Source organism: Coturnix japonica, chromosome 2 (genome assembly GCF_054131305.1).
Source record: "Coturnix japonica strain WE chromosome 2, WE-NBRP24, whole genome shotgun sequence".
Classification (NCBI taxonomy): domain Eukaryota; kingdom Metazoa; phylum Chordata; class Aves; order Galliformes; family Phasianidae; genus Coturnix; species Coturnix japonica.
Genome location: NC_140664.1, coordinates 105,922,035 through 105,940,148, shown reverse-complemented (window position 1 = coordinate 105,940,148; position 18,114 = coordinate 105,922,035). Strand labels below are relative to the sequence as shown.

General features: G+C 36.0%; 1 long non-coding RNA gene across 1 annotated transcript in view; it reads right to left on the bottom strand.

Annotated features, from left to right (window-relative positions):
• LOC107309262 (uncharacterized) overlaps nt 1-17,892 on the bottom strand; it is a 31,220-nt gene extending 13,328 nt beyond the window's left edge. Inside the window, exon 1 of the long non-coding RNA XR_014942963.1 lies at nt 17,762-17,892. This is a non-coding gene — a long non-coding RNA (uncharacterized LOC107309262). The remainder of the gene's footprint in view (nt 1-17,761) is intronic.
• Between the last annotated feature and the right edge of the window lie 222 nt (nt 17,893-18,114).

Below are 18,114 nucleotides of genomic sequence, written 5' to 3'. Positions count from 1 at the left end.
AGAGTACATTCATATGTGAGTATTTAGATGTTGGGAAGAAATTTGCAAACAATCTAATTTTGAAAGGATAAGTAATGAACCTGAATTTCAATGTCTGTTACAGCAGTTATTTGATGAGCTTAAACTAAGATTCAGAGGGACAGAAGAAAGGACAGTCACTGAAATGGTATAATTTAGTGCTTAGAAAAGAACTTAGAAGCATATCACAGCTATAATTCAGGCTAATGTTTCATTTCATTTGAAAAGGGAGTCATTAGAAAATGCTTTGAAGCATAGGAATGTCTGTCCATTGGACTTCCTGGCTAGTCTAGGAGGGGAAGATCTCAAATAGTTTAATAGAAAGTTATGTAAAGATCCAGACTTCAAGATAAAAATAGACAATGTGCTATGCAGAAAATTATCATCTTTTCTGGTGCCCTTGGGTTTTGCCCTGCAAGTGCTTACTCACTTAAAAAATCCTAATGTCTACAAACCCCACTTACTTTCTAATTAGAGTATTATTACTTACATGAGTAAGCATTTGCAGGATAAGTGCTTTTGCAAGCAATCTCAGAGAAGCCAGTAAGTGAATGAGCACTGGAATGGAATGATCCATTTAGCTACCCAGGAAGCATGAGTATGTCTGAGTTGTGCCCTGCAGGCAGTAAATTACCTTTTTGTGAGTAAACAGGACCTATAATCAGCTAAGAGCCTGACATAAGAACAGCATTTCCTTGTGCAATTAGTGTAAAACAAAATAAATAAAGAAATAGCAAGCTGTAGGTGTCTGACAGCACATGGGGTGATCAGAAAGATAAACATAAGTAAAGACCTGGATCAAGATGAAGTTTGGATTTGGGGGCAGCAGAGGAACCTCAAATAAAGGGCAAAGTGTGCTATACCCTGTCTCCCTGCAAGAGAGAATGCTGTAGCTCCTTCTCTTTCTGGAAAATACACGTCTACCTTCACAAGTCCCGTGTCTTTATTCTGTTCAAAACTATTTTGGACGAAGAGCAGAATAATAGAAAACAGATTGTGTAAAATGATTTTGAACCAGGTAGACTTAGTTCAAGAAACCAGAGGGTGGAAGAAACATTAAAAATCTATAAGGTTCCAGTGATGTTAGATGGTCAGTGGTCAGTCTAAACAATAATTTTGTATCAATTCAGTTTCCTACACATAAGAATCTGACCTCACATGAAACATCTTCTGATACCAAAGACATCTGATCAGTAATGACAAAGGGGAAACAGGACTCATCTGATCCCTGTCTCTGGTAACTCTGTAACTCTTGGGGAGCCAAGAACTGAATACTGTACTGGTGTGGCTTCACAAGTGTTGAGTAGAGGGTTCTTAGAGTTACCATAAAAAAAACATACAGTAGAAACTGTCTTTCTTCATAATTTATAACTCTATATATGAAAGATTTTTAAGCACTACATTTAAAACCAACAAGAAAGAGGAGAATTATTAAAATGCTGGCACGTAATGTAAAGTAAGACAAAAAGAAAAAGAAAAAGAAAAAGAAAAAGAAAAAGAAAAAGAAAAAGAAAAAGAAAAAGAAAAAGAAAAAGAAAAAGAAAAAGAAAAAGAAAAAGAAAAAGGAAAAGAAAAAGAGAAAAAAGAAAGTTGACTATCTTTGATCTCTGCTAGTTCAAATGCATACCTCATATGTGTTGTTCCCCATGGAGAGTTGAAACACTAAACCAAATAACATTTGTATATTGGAGAGAAAAGCCAACAACCTTTTGCAGAGCAAACAAGAGACAAAGCACAAGCTAAATAAGTTTGTGGCAAAACAGTTAATTTATGCAAGAACAAATTATTTTGTCATTATATTGTCACTGTACAACAAAATAGTTTCACCTACAACACAAGCATGCTAGCTCCATCATTTTTTCTCTCTTCATTTCAAAAATCCCAAGAACGTGAGCTGTGCCTTATATGGGGTGGACTCTCATGCGATGCTAACATACCAAAAATAATTCAACTCAGATTAATTTTCAATGTGAAGTTAAGGCCATGAAAATAAAAAAAGGTATTCACATTAAATTTTTTTAAGAGGGAGTTATCAAATTGATTATGATGATTATTCTAATAAGCAGGAAAATTCAAAAAGTATACTGCACTGGGTATATAATTTTATGTGCAAAATGAGGAAATTCAGAAGACGGATTCAGAAACAGTGCTACTTTGATGATTTTTTCTATGTTGGATACACAAGAGACTTGTGAATTCAAGCACGTGAAAAGATGTAGTCTCATTTTTCCTTCAGAATATAATTTTCCAGATTTTTTTTACCTTCCTGTTACTCATGTTATATTTTCTCCTTATCTCGTATATCTGAAGATACCATTCCCTTTTGTGCTGTTTTATCTATTTAGGGGTGCTTAAATTCAGATAATGGGCACCTTTGCAATTTTCTAGATCTATTCTTTATGAAGGAGCACAAGTCATGTAAGTGGAAAGTCCTTTATGTGATCCCTCAGGAGTTCATCTCAGTCTTCTCCTTTGATGTGAAGCTCAGACACTGGTGTCTGAAAAATGAATATTGTTTTCTCTCTGTGGAAAATATATGAAATTACAAACATCCAAGCCATCTTTTATTGAGACCAATTCTTACTGAGAAAGCTATTCACTAGATCAATCAATACTCATCCTCTGGCTTAGTAAGCATCTCTTACAAGTAGCAAGTTGATTGGGAGAACTTCAGCAAATTGCTGTCTGCAACTCACCATCTAGGATACATAAAAGACTCACTTCGGCAGTACTAAGTGTTCAAGGAGAATCCCAGGTGCCACATTTAACATGAGAGCTGGAACTGTTATCCTGTACAGAGCTAAAGTTGTGTGTGCTCTCTTTTCTTGTCCCTTCAAACTGTACCACCAATATGAAATGATGTAGGGAAAGTGATCAGGCCCTCCTGCAGATACTAGTGCTCTATTCAACATGAAAGCTTCTGTTTGAGCAGCGCATAGGGAAAAGATACAAGTTCCAACTTAATTCATGGAATTTTGAAGAAGTCTGTAGTGAGATAAGTATGTTACAAGCTGGTGTAAGTTTTTTAAAGTGTTAAACTTGCAAAAATAAAATGGGTGAGAGGTAAGAACAAAGAAAGATCCACACAAATTTTTGATGATAAAAAACATAGCTGGGCAGAAAGAAAAGTTTCCTTTCCCTATTCTGTCAAAGCAAGACAACAAAAGCAACATCTCTAGTTTCTTACATCATTGTTATTCTGCTCACACTGTTATAAGTAAACAGCACAGCTTATTCAGAAAATAAGGCTGATTATCCACTCTGTTATGCAGAGTATCTCTATGAGCAGTTAGCAGACTGCTGTTGTTGTATTTTTTTTCTTTAAATACATAAAAAGAGGAAAAAGAGACTAGAAGGCATCTTTGAAAAAAAAATAAAAATCATGTGATTAACATACAAAATCTTCTACAAGCTCCGAGAAGTCAATGGATTAAGACTAGATCTGGATATGTCCCAGTGCTCTCTGTCATTTGCAATGACAATTAATATATTTGCAAGTCTGACCCCAATTACCCAACTGACATCAATTATGTCAATAAATTCCTGAGGATTAATCTCTACAATACATGGAAAAATGAAAATATAGTTGTCAATGTATAGAGGAGCTCACTAAATATTTTCCAGGATATATAGTTCTTTAATGTTGTATAACTAGCCTACTTTGTTAATATATATCACTGGAGTTAGCTTGCTGCTCAGCTAATACAGATTCAAAGGAACCAAATCTCTATAAATACAGGGGATGCTACAGCTTCGGCAAAGAAAACTGATCTATTAAGAAGGTTTTTTTCAGATGACTTTCAACAAGCCTTGGGGGCTGCTAAGTCTGGCAAAAATGAACATGTCAGGTTTCATTGAAAATCACAGCCTGGCTAAAATGGGATTTTGAAAGATGAGCCACCTGCTTTATTAATAACAACATCACAAGATATTTTTAGTTTATTTTACAGACACAAAACTGTGTTCCACAGATCATTTTAAAATGTGAACGAAAGTTTAAAAACAAATGGAGCTGTTTTTTAAGGACCTTCCTCCTGCTTGTCATCATAAACCTCATAAATATGAGACTTTTACAGCAGAGATTTCCCCTTCCTTCTGTTTTGGCTCCGGGGAAAATCTACAGAAAAATAAAACAAAATCTACAATATGAGAGAACCAAAACCATAAAATGTGAACTGCATTACTGAAGAGAATGCTGAAAGACTAGATACAAATCTCACTGAGGGCAAGGAGACAGGTATGCTAACTTTTCCATAGACCACTTTAAAAAACAAAAAATGCATAGCACAGAGAAGAGGCAGGTGGTGAAGGTTCATAGGCAAAAAAAAACACCATGTCAGACATGATACCTGGTAATCTGCTCTCCAGACTTACAGCCCTATGGAGACCACAAGGTCACAGATTGTGTATGGTCCACCATAGGGAAGTCTGCAGTGCATCAATACAGGACATAACATCTCTTTCCAGAGATCACCAAGGACTATGGCATCTGAGGTACTGAAGGTCATCATAGTATCATAGTATCATAGTATCATAGTATCATAGTATCATAGTATCATAGTCTCGTGCGGGTTGGAAGGGACCTTAGAGATCATCAAGTCCAACCCACTGGGATTCGAGCCTCTGTGTAGCAGAGCGGCACTTCTACCACTTGCGCCACAGGGGGGATTCGAACCCAGGCCCTCCTGTGTTGCAATGCAGAATTCCTACCATTTGCGCCACCGGGGCACACAATGTTCCATGTTCATTGGAGAAAAGGACAAAAAGGAAACTACAGATTGGAACCAAGCATAGAATCATAGAATGCTTTGGGTTGGAAAGGACCTGAAAGACCACCTAGTTCCAACCTCCTGCTATGTACAGAGACATCTCCCACTAGATCAGGATGTCCAAAGCATTGTCCAATCTAGTCTTAAACACTTCTGGAGATGGGACATCTGTAATTTCTCTGGGCAACCTACTCCCACAATTCATCACCCTCATAGTGAAGAGTATCTTTCTGATGTCTAATCTAAACCTACTCTCTTATTTTAAAGATATTGCCCCTCCTCCTCTCACTGCACTCCCTGACAAAGAGCTCTTCTCCAGCTTTCTTGTAGGCCTACTTTCTGTAGTGGAAAGCCACCAGAAGGTTTCAGGTCTCCCTCAATTTCTCTTTTTGAGATTTCTGACCCGAATTTGACACCGATATCTTTCAACACCACTGGGATCAAATTTGCTTTATATAACAAACCCTTTACCCACCAGCCAAGACAGCTGCCTCCCATTTGGACCAAAGAAGTTATTTACAACTGTCTAGCAACAACGACAGTTTCATACTGGGTAAAAGAGAAATATACATCATATTCAACTGAAATGCAGAGGGGAATTCATTGGCAGTTGTCACTGACACTATATCAAATGGATTGTAAGTGAGGAATCTCAAAGTGAACATTCCTTTATCTCATATTTTGTAGTTTTTTTGTTTGTTTTTTTATTTTTTTATTTTTTTCTAAAACCTACTGAAAACATAATGGGAATCTGTGTAGATGTGACTGCTAGCTGTGGCACACTCAAATGACAGAGCAGAACAGCTTTGAGAAAATACACAGTGAGTAATCTTGTTTCTCCTGCTGATACTTGGACCAGGCAGTTTTTGTGACTGAATATGTATCACATCAGTCTCCACACATTAAAAAAAAAAAAAAAAAAAAAATTGGAAAAAACTCAAAGTGCTTCTTTTACCTCTATCAAAACTGTTCAAGCCCCAGCAAACTAGGATTTCTAGCTACTGCCTTATTACAATGATAATGGACAAGCAAAGAAATCTATTTTGTCTACTTTCCCCAATCCCTTTTTTTAGTTTTTAATTTCTAAACCATCAGAACGGTTACATTATAAAATATTTCTTTGTAAATCAGCAGTAACACCTACCAAGACATACACACAGTAATGTAAATACTGATAAAAAAAAAATAATAAGAAAATCATTAATGATAAAGAGAAGGCAAGAAAGTAATATGGGAAAAAGCAATGCAATACAAGGTTTTCCATGCTAGTCTGCTTTCCCAACAGAGAAATAAGCTGTGCTCTATATGTGATGCTCATTCATCTATCTGCCTTCCGCAGTATAAATATTAGATAAGAGCATTTTTTTTTTGTTCATCCAAAACAGTCATCTCAATCTCTGAAATCAATACGATACTGTGAATAAGATACAGGGCAGTCACCACTCAGAGCACCATGTTTTATAAGAGATGTAGGATTTTTATTGTTAGTGAGGTACCATCCAAACTGATCAAATTGCACTCAACTGGATTGTTAGTTTAGCAGAAGATAAATAATCTCATCATCCTCAGAACACACTCGAGCAATGCATTACAGTAGCTTGGGTTTTCACTTCAGTCAATGCTGGCTGCCAGCAGTGGCACTAATTAATTGAAGTCCAGGAGCATTTTGACTGACAGCAACTTAAACCCAGTAGGAACTGCAAAAATGTAGAACTGCTTCTAAATTTGATGTGTGATTTTAGAGGATGTGAGACTGCTTATTGTAGTTTGATGATTGCCAATTCAACAAAACTGCTTTATAAAGACAGAAAGCTTGCTCAGGACTGAGGTGGATTTCAAACACTCCTGTTTGCATCTACCATCCCTGCTCAACTCTTTAGCAGCAGGTCAGAGTACTTTGGATTTGGGGATACTGAGGGTATCCAGCTGGCTGCTTTCTAGATGGCACTCTTTCATGGAAAAAAAAAATAAAAATAAAAATAAAAAAAATTTAATGAAACTGAAGCACATAAAATGCTCTATAGAGAGTTGTGTTTCTGTATATTGGTATTACATGATACCATAAAAGCGAACCCATCCAGCCTTTTAATTACTATTCATCTTGTGTTAGTTCAGGAGGTAAAATGAGCTGAATGATGACTCAGCATGAGTAAGTAACAGATGAGACTGAAGCTGGGATGAAAGTCCTTTTCTTTCTAATTTCCACTTTGTACAACTGTACTGAGACCTGGCAAAAAGCATCTTGGCAACACAGCCCACTCAAACTGTTTATGATCTTTGCCTCTGGCTCCTCTCATCATTCCTGTCTTAACTGGATAACTTACTTTGCCTGAAAAATCTGCACGTATTCTGATCTTTTTAGCCCATCTCTCCATCTTTTCAGCCCTGGTTTCTGATGCTTTATCACATTTTAAAGATGGTTCTTCATGCCATCTGCTTCCTTGGGCTGCTCTGTCCTCAACTGTTATTTCCTGCTGCATTATTACTCTGCCCCACATTTTTCCCCATACACAGCAGTAAGCATGTTGTTTTGTGCGCAGTCAGCTATGTCATCAGTATGTCATCAGATCTTACACTACCATCTTCTCTAACTTAGCAGCTGACACCCTAAGTATTAGGTGCTTAGTTCACAGACCACTAGCAACCACAGTTTGGGAACCTCTGGTGTATTGTAAACAAACAAACAAACGGAAACACTTTATTTTACTCATCTTAATGATTAAGATGAACCTCCCCAAAGTGGAGGCTGTTCTTGGAACCACTTTCCCACTATTCCTTTAACAATCTCAGTGTATCATGGGTACTGAGATGCTACTCATCTGAGAAAAGTCTGACTATAAAGGAAACAAATAAGTTTTTAGCTCCTTCATTTAAAATCTTAGAAAAACAAATAACCAATTACCCAAAACAAGACATGGGATCCTATCTTTTTCAGCTGGCACATATTTCTTCCTGTTATTCACACCTGGATTGCTAATGGCTCCCAGAGTTGGCTCAGCTTGCCAAACTGCCTTTTTCTTTATTTCCTGTGTTACACTAATGGTACACATTTTCACAGTCTCAGAGAAAGAATGTAAAAAAGGCATCCTTTTCATTATGTTTCCGTGACAGTAACCAACATTTTACATAGTACTCAAAGGTTGCTGATACTGTTATTTATTACTGATCCACCATGACTAGTATAAGTGCAGGGGGAAGTTCAGTCACAGTGGTGGAACGTACCACATGCAGAGCTGAAAGTTAAGACAGAAGATTATTGTAACTGTCACTACGCAACTGAAAATAACTTAGACAAACATAGGGAAAAAAATATTTTGAATAGCATGCAATGATGAGACAAAAAGGCATGCACAAATATCATATATTAAATATTGAATTTACATGAATTAAGACTACAGTCTTATTATTAGATTCATATTGAGTACCATCCTCCAATCAAGCACTCTTGTTGCACAAGCCTAGTGTTTTAACTGATGATGTTCCACTGAGTTCTTTTACTTATCTTTCTTCAATATCTCTCATCAGAAAATTTGTGTTTACTTATTTCAAACTCACTATAGCCAAGACCAATGATTAAAATGTGATGACCTAGAATGTCTTTTCTGACATTCTATGAAGCAATGTGTATGGGTGTCAGAAAAACTGATAAAAGTCTTATTTAAATAATGTTTCTTGTCAAACCGGTGGTGTGTTGCACCGCAGGGACTATAGTGTATAGGAATAATAAAAATACTGTCAGGCTGGCATACTCAAAAGTAAATCTTCCTTGGAAAAAGTAACTAGGAATGGCTAGAAGAAAAGCCTGCTGATTTAACTGACTCCTTATAGATGGCTTATATTTTGATGATTTGTTCCTCTTTTGCTCCCGCATACTGATCTTTTTTTAAGCTGATCTGGGAGAACTCTTATTGCTTCTAAAAGGAAATTAACAAGAAGCATCTTCTTTCTTTCTTAACAGCAATCCAGTTTGTTTGGCTTATTGGGAAAAAAAATCAGAAGAAATGAGGCATCTCTAACAATCTAATTACGGTAGACAATGGTATAGAGAGCAAGGACCAATAAATACAGACTTCATCAGGAATTTAATTATTGAAGATCAAGATCTATTTTGCAGTAAAGTAACACTGAATACCAGTATGAAAAAAATTAAATAAATGGAATGGAATGAAACATAGGAGAATTTAAAGCAAAGAACCATAACACTAGGAAGAAAAGGAATACCTATTCTGGCACTAATTAAGGAATTAAGATCTTTGCTGTTTTTGTTTTTTTATCCTCAAAACAGATTCTTCTTCCTATTACGTTCAAAGACTCCTAAACAAATTTGCCTCATCTTTAACTATTTAAATGAACTTTTTGATATTAATTAAAGTGATGGGGAGTGCTCTCTGACAACCTATAGGCAAAAATAACTGCATGCAGAGTAATTACAACATCTGGTTGCTTAAAAATATCAAGACAATGCAGGCAGTCTGCTCCCAACATGTTAATTAGCTTTCACATAAGAAAAATTACTTGTGATAGATTTGAAGACACACAAAATGGCATAGAGAGAAATGAGAGCCGCATCATCCATCTGTATGAAATAGAAAATTAATTTGGACGCTGCATCCTATTTTACCAGGATGACCAGTGCAGTAGGCTGCATCACGTGCACCAAGTCAGAAACTTGAAGTGGAAACCAAAGTTTTCAGTGTTAAAAAAAAAAAAAAAAATACAAACACTTGTATTTCATGCTCATGGGAAGAAAGATCTCATCTCCTGTACTCAGAATACTCCATTGTGTTAGTGGAAAAGAGTTGCAGTTGCTGCATTTTGGATGCTCATCTAATTCAGACATCATGGTGAAGCTAAGGCCAACAGAGTACCAAAGACCAGCACATAGTAATCAAAGCTCTTTTGTAGGTGCAGGGGAACTACAGCAGTCACTGACATGTTTCCCAGTTAGAGAAATGATAATGAAGGCTGATGTGATGGGATTGCCTCATACAAGTGTATTGTTCTGTGCAAGTCCCATCTCCTGAATAAATATGTTCAAGGAGACCTACAAATTGAGAATTTAAATCAACCAGCATTGCCGCAACAAAGAGCCCATTAAAACACACACTAAGAGAATAAAGGGATAAATGAAGGCAGACACCAGGGAGGGTTTTTTTAATCATAAAATAAAAGAAACTTATTCTAAGTATCACATTCTTCAGTATTCTTCCCCATCATAAAAATCTCTCAGACATTTGGGTATTTCTTATGTAATGATAATTTTGCTTCTCTTCCTAGACATATCCAGAATGCTTTGCATAGTTAGACATGCACACTTTTACTGCCTTCATTGACTCCTCACAAATTCTGGGATTAATAGCAAAAAGTTTTTATCACTCATTTAAAGTTATGTATTTGCATTAATGTCATTGCTGAGAGGGATTCCTCAGCTACACATACCTTATAAGATGTGAGGTAGACTGGATTCTTAACTGTTATGCACTAATAACTTTAAGTCAAATTTTGTGATGTTGCATAAAATTAAGATTGAAAATTTTATGATTACAAATACTTATGCAATAGCAATAAAGTATGGTGCAGGCATCCTCCAACAGACAGTATTCACGTCCAGTGAAGGAAAAGCAAATGCTGTCCCCAAGGGTTTTCATATGGCTCTGTAGCCAGGCAGGTGTTTGAAGAAATTAGATTAATCTGACAGAGGACTTCTTTTCCTAATCTAAAGGTATATGTAGAAGACTTGAGTACCTTGCTTTTCTAAGGAGAAAAGTTTTCAAAATAATAGACGATATTTTGGAAAAACTATGTGAGAATATTTTGCTTCAGCTGCTCCAACCAAATGATTTATGAAAGATTTTTTTTTGGTCAAAAATCAATTTATTTCTTTACTAATATTAAACTTATATTCACAACTACTTCTGTGCAGCAGTTGCTAAACTCTGGCATTTCTCCAGCTGTCAAATATCACTAAGACAAAAACCTTTGGCTTAATTTTCTGTTATATTAATGAATTATTTAAGAAGTAATCAAACTTGCACTGAAACTTGAAGAAGGTATTAGCTGCACACTAAAAGACAGCAAAAGCCATGCTTTTGTTGTTGCAATATTGACCTATTATGTAAGAATTACAACTTGATTAACAAGTACTCCTGAAGGGTTATGCTCCAGGACATAGCTGCCTAATGTGAACAAGGAGTACTTGCAGCATGTCAGCCTTTAGACTGAAGAAACGAGCAACTTCATAGAATTACAGAATAGCCTGAAAGGGATCATAAAGTTCACCTAGTTCCAACCCTCCAACCACAGGTAGAGTTGCCATTCACTAGACAAGGCTGCCCAGGACCCCATCCAGCCTGGCCTTAAACACCCACAGGGATGGGGCACCCACAGCTCCTCTAGGCAGTCTGTTCTAGTGCTTCACTGCCCTCTGAATAAAGAATTTCTGACTAGCATTTAACCTAAAACTCTCTTTTTTTTTAAATTAAAGCCACTCCCCTTGTCCTGTCTATCTGCCTGTATGAAAAGTCCTCCTGCTTATAAGCTCTCAAGTGCAGGAAGCCCACAATGAGGTGTCCTCTGCCTTCTCTTCTCCAAACTGGACAAACTCTGCTCCCTCAACCTTTCCTTATGTGAGAGGTGCTCCAGCCCTTTGATCATTCTTGTGGCCCTCCTCCAAATCCACGCCAATAGCTACATGACCTTTATTTTTGTGTGTGTGTTCCCAGATCTGGACACATTACTCTGGATAGGACCTCATAAGGGGAGCAGTCCCTTCTCTCAACATACCAGCACAGTTAGTGTTCTGGGCTACAAGAGTACACTGCTGACATGTTCAGCTCTTCATTCTCCAGGACCCTCAAATCCTCTGTAGGCATGCTCTCATGGTGTTCTTCTCCAGGTCAGTCCATGTGAGGGTTGCCCCAACCCAACTGAACACATTGCACTTGGTCCTGTTAAACCTCATTCTGAACACATGGGCCCCCTTTTCAAGCCTGTCAGAGTCCCTCTGGATGACATCCCTTCCTTTTATGTCAGCTTTCAAACTTGCTGAAGGTACACTCCATTTAATTATCCATGTTATTGAAAAACATGTTGAGGAGTACTGGTCCCAAGATGAACCCCTGGGGGATACCTCTCATGACCAACTTTCACCAGTACATAGATTCATTGACCACAACCATCCAACTTCTACAGTTGTTCATCAGTTTGATTATAATATAGGCTACTCCTTGGTGTTAAGACTTTGGAGGAATTAGTATCTTGTCCACAGTACATACGTGTTCATCAACAACAAAGCAGTTTAATGTAGTTTTAAACTACTGAAATCAAGTCAGGTAGGATTTATTCAAGACACACTTTGAGCACAGAATCTAGTCCTTAGGTTGCCTTATACTATTTTTATACTGTGACCTATTTAGCAGTTTCCTTAGGATAGGAAGGCTTAATAAAGATCATGGTAAATGAATGTGTGTCCCACTTGTATACTTTGTGGACTAGTCCATTTATTAAACAATCATGTGTATTATGTGTGTATATATATGTCTATATATTTGTATAACTGAATACATATTGCAAAGACCAATAGAAAAATTGTCTAATAACACGTAAACTTCTAATTAAATTTTATTATTCACCCATAACTTGAGCCTTCAGAAAATGTATAGCAATTTCCTTCTGCATTCAGATTCTGTGCTATATAATATACACAGCTGACAGCTAGCTTAATCTCTTCTTCCTATTTTATGCATAAGGGGAGAGGATTTCAGGTGAACAGAGTATGCATATTCTTATATTACAAAGAATTGTTCACGCATACATCAGGATGTGTTGAATAGAGCATTAAAAAATAAAATCTGAATCCATTCGGAAAGGATTATCTGCAAAGATTCTGTTCTTATATGTAAGTAAAACAAACATAAATGCTACTATTATAAAAACAAAAAGCTGTTTACTTAACTACTAGGAACAAAGTGAAATAACATTAAATGCAAAAATGCTTCAATCTTCAACATAATCTGTATAACCAAGATGTTTGATTTGGGCTTTAGTTGTTCTGAAAAAAAATGTAGATTGCCTTCACATTTTGTGATGTGCCACAGAAAAAAAGTGGGTACAAATCAATTCTGTTTTAAACAGGATCTATGAATAATCTCTGCATTCATCTATCTATATCAGATCCAAATCTTGCAATTTCTGCCAAAATAGTCCTAGATGTATCAAGGTCTTTACAATTGTATTTCACTAACTGCTTCAGTCTGGCTGCAGTTTTTCCCCACTCAGGTCCTTCCTGTCAGCACCTAGTTCTAATCAAGCTACTATTTCCAAAAGAAAACACACACATGCTTAAGTCAATATTTGTTCCATCTCCTGCCTATCCACAGTTTACTATCTGATTTTGTCTATGGCCTATTTCTGTATCACTTGTACACTTCCACAGCAGGCACTTGCCTATTGTGTCAGATATACTTTCCTCCATAAAAGAACAAACAAAACCTTAGTACATAAAAAAAAAGTCTTATTTATACGCATGTACACATTTTGCTCATCATTATATTCAATTTCTTAATGAGATTAAAACTGTATTTGACAGGGTTGTGTTTAGAAGAAAAAAGTTCAATCCAGATGGTATGCCTTATAGTACATTTGTTGTTTCTTCTATTTCCAGAATATTTTTCCATTAGCATAAATAACAGACAAGAAATGCCCCCCCCCCCCCCCCCCCCCTTTTTAATAAAATGCTCTAAAACCTTAATTTAGTTTTCATTAGTTTGAAGAACAACATTTTAAAATCTTTTACACAAAAACCTTAAAATATATTTTTTAATCTCTCTTCTTTCCTTCTGGTAAAATTCATGCTAAGAATTCTGTTTACTTTAAGCCAAGTGTTTTCTGCATTATAATGAGGTATGCACAGCCAGAGTTTATGGATTAATGAAAAACAATTTAATTAAGGTTCACAGAATATGATTTGATTTTTCAGGATTTGATTGTTTTAAATTAAGACAGAAGAAAAAAAAAAATAGCCTGGCAAATATTATTTCAGTGTAAAGAAAAGAAAAAAGGAGGCTAAAAAAATCATATGGGCCTAATTTCAGTTCTGGACGACTTCTTTTATAACATAGATAATTGAAAAAAAAAAAAAAAACAACAAAAAACACTTCTTTCTAAACAGGAATTAAGGATTGCCATTCTGTTATTTAGAAAGTGAGTTAAAAGAAAGAGCTCAGGTCTCAAAATACTAACACTGTGTGTATAGGCAGGATCATTTTTACTATAGCCATAAAGATAAATCTAGGAGCTGTGATTCAGAATCACTGATACCTTTTGTAATTACAACATTCTAATATTGTTTAAATGCCTGTGAAGTTGAAATGGTCTGAAAATCCATACTAACTAGATTAAGACAACTCACTGTGACTCAGGCAAATCATGTGATATTAGCATTTCTGGTCACTTCACACAGTGAAAGAATGAGAAAATTAGGAGGGCTAATTTGTGAATGCTGTGGAAATAAGGATTTTACTCACTAAATTTGTATTTCTAGCCCATCTTCTAACTTCTCCATATGCTGCAGCCAGTGCCCATAGGGAGACACAAGCCATATTCAAATCTATGTGTCAAAATTCATAATGGCAAACTAAATATGTGCCAAAATTTTCAAGGAGAAAAAATAAATAAATAAATTGAGACAGCCACAAGTGAGAAAACAAGAACCAAAAAGGTCCTATCTTCCTGCTTGGTGTCAGTCAGCAGGAGAAAATATCTGTAGCTTGGAAGCTTGCCCACACCTATTTTAAAGACAAGTAAATTCATTCTCTATTTCGTACGATTCTTCAAGTAATACCAGCAAACTTAGCAGCACGATTTGCTGTTATATTCCAGCTAATGAATACGATGAAATAGGAATGCAGTACTGTTTTCCATTTATCTGAACAAACAGCCCAGTTTTATACCATATTATACGAGAGTTCATAAAGTGACATTACAAAGCATCAAAGCACATTCTAAAATTAAAGGCAGAATTCCCAATGCATTAGTAGGGTTGGATTTCACTCATATTAATAAAAAATGTTTTAAAAAGTATTTAAATTATACACAGTTTTCCAAAATAAAATGATAACCAGCAGTTAAATGCTGCTCTATTTGTCCCCCATTTGAAGAAAATAATGCACTCAGTGAATGTTATGGTTCTGATTTCCAGAAGCCTGCACTGAAAAGGCATTCAATCATCTCTTAGTTCTGTACTTTTTTTTTTTTTTAAAGCTAAGTTTAAATCTATCAAACACCCACACAATTTCCAATTTTCTGACCATTCCAAATCAATATTCAGTATGCATCAACAGGACCTCTTTCAGATGTAGTCAGGTGTTCAGAAGAGCTTAGCTTCCATTCTGCCACCAAAACAAATTAGATTATCAGCACAGACACTGCATATGAGATAGAGACTTCTTTCAAAATTCTGTGCACAAGTGTCATGGTTTTAATTGCTCGAGGCTAGGCTGTTCTGAACATTTGACCTTCATCTAAGAACCAAAGTGGTGCCAAATCCTCTTTGGAAATCCCATTCCCCTTGCCTGTCATCTTCCTCCTTATAAAAATCCTCTCTTTTACATCTGCAGAATTATCAGAATATTATGGGATCTGCAGGAAAAGGCATATGTAGTCCAATCATTTAACTTATTACTAGTCATTCCTGCTGCTCTCTACTCCATCTCAGGCAAATCTTTATTTAAATTAATAATGACCAGAAAAAAATAGAAAAGCCCTACTGAGCTAACTTGTCTACTCTTGTGGATTTCTCAAGATGGACTTGGCCTAAAGAAATTGCTTCAGGATGCAGGTGCAAACTCACATTTTGATGGATTTTTGTATAGATTGGCAACATCTGTGTGAAAGCATGTGTTCATCTGCCTGATTTTTATCTTTTTAAATGGCTTACTAGACACTGAATGCAATGATGCCATGGAAGTGTATGTTAATCTTTGTTTGCATTTTGTCCTGCTTTTTATACACAGTGACTTCTACACGTATTCCATTCTCTGTCCCTGTAAGAGCTACCCAAGTACAGAAACATTATTAAATATAGAGCATATTTAGGTTGCATCAAGTATTCCATAGAGAGGCTTAGATTCATTACTGGTTGTTAACAGCATAAATACAAAGCTAAAGGATCAGTTTCCAGGAACAAAAATTAGAATCTTATGAGCATCTTTTTTTGGACCCATGAGAAAGGGTGAGCTGAGAATTTTGCCAATTCATGTGCACTTTTTAAATTTATTACCGTATTCCATAGAAAGAATATGTAAGAGAAATAATGCAAACACTGAATTATAGGTAGAAAAAGCTAAAAATTTAATGCTAGAAGACTATTCACAAATATTCCAAACCATCAATACATTAACATAGGCTAAGGAAGGTCACAGCTATCTCCAGCCATCAGTATTTCCAGATCAACTGAATGAAGAGAAAATAACATTTCCAAGGGGATTTTCTCTGAAACACACATGGTAGTAAAACTTTTTTGTTGGAATGACAGATAGTTATACTTCAGTTATACAAAAATGACCAGGCTCGATATAAGTTGAGTGGACTAAAGGCAAGAGATCAAGCATTATAGTTGTCAAATCTTATCCCTAAGGCCTTCTTGAACACTGTATGCTTCTAAGCCAATTTTATATAAAAGAAGAAAAGGAAAGGAATTGTTAGGAGCAACTGGAATATCTGTTTGCAAGTCAGTATGCAGATACAAGGTTTAATTTCTTTTCCTAAATTTAACTATTTGTTTTAACTTAATCATGTGTTGGAACAGATGCCCACATACTGTACAGAATAAAATGACTAACATTTTCTTCAGCTGAGAAAAATATTGGGGTGGAGAGTTGGTATTTATTATTACAGCTATTTACATTATTACAGCTTGGTTTAACTAGATGTTATGCAATACAAATACATTGGTTTTCATGACAGGACACTGAAGAAGACTGAAACAAATCAGAGACCAGAAAGAGAATAAATTATCTAATGGGAATATGCTTTGCAGATTTTGAGCACGTGCAGAAAGTGAATAAGAATTTTGTCTTTGCTCAATCACACTAAATCACATTTGCTAGAAAAGTCAGGTTCAAAAAACATACTTCAGACTTCAGTTGGAACTTGTCATCTTTGTGGCTGGCAACAAACTGATTTCACAAGCTTTTATGTTGTACACAGCTCTCTTCACATGTTTTGCTTTGACATTCTACCTATTTTAAAACTGTTAAATAAGACTGAAAACGAGAGTATTTAATCTTATATTAAAGAAAAACAACTTGTCAGTCTGTAATCAACATATGCTTTGAGGTTTTGTTTATTTTCACAGAAAAGAAAAAAAAAAGACTCGATTTTCCTTTGGGGTTGTCCCTCACCATTCTTGGTTTTGTTCCACAAATAAAATTAAAACAAAAAGAAGAGCTGTAATCCTTCACAAAACCATACTCCTGCTATGCATTACTAGGTTGTTAACGGCCTATCAACGAGGTATTGAAAGAGAAATTACTTTTTCCTTAAGCTCCCTTTAAACCATTATCTCTTAACCTTCCTTTGTGTTCATTTCTTTTCAAATGTTCCTTTAAGGGTTTTTGCCATAGCTGTTGCTCATGATAACAGCATGAAATGAATTAGCACAGTAGTGTAAAATCTGCTAGCTTTTCCAGATTATTTACTACACTGTAGCACGGAGGAACAAATGGAGCTTCATATCTGTTAGAGGCAATAAGAACAAACCAAGCAAATGGAAACATAAGTGTGAAATAACTGCAAGTGACTTCTGGTCTGCTGGGCAAAATGCTATTATTGCTCCTGAAATCAACGGTATCTTTGCCGGTCTTGCTAGTGTCTCACTATTGCCCATCTCCACATCCTTCAAAGAATTCCCCAGCAAAAACAAACAAACAAACCCCAAAAAATTGTTATTGAAGGAGTAACTGAATAGTACTGACCTTGTTCAACAAAGTGATAAGGGACTTAAAGTATTCTCTCTCTCTCTCTCTCAATCCGTGGTCATAAAAACGAGATTGGCTCCCATAGAGATCAGTTCAAAGTACTCAGGTCAGTTTTCCCTCTTTAATCCCTGGAAAGAAAAAACAATAGAAAAGCAGTGGAGATTCATCCTCCTCTGTGCAAGCTTCCATTTTCCTGTTCCCCAGAATTCAGTCTCGATAGAGAATATTTAAAGGATAACTCCATGATGGAGATTTCACTGGCAGGTGAGAAGAAAAAAAGAAGCCATTCTAACTCTCCATATAGATTAGCAGTTTTAATAGTTCAACGGTAACAAAAAAAAAAAAAAAAA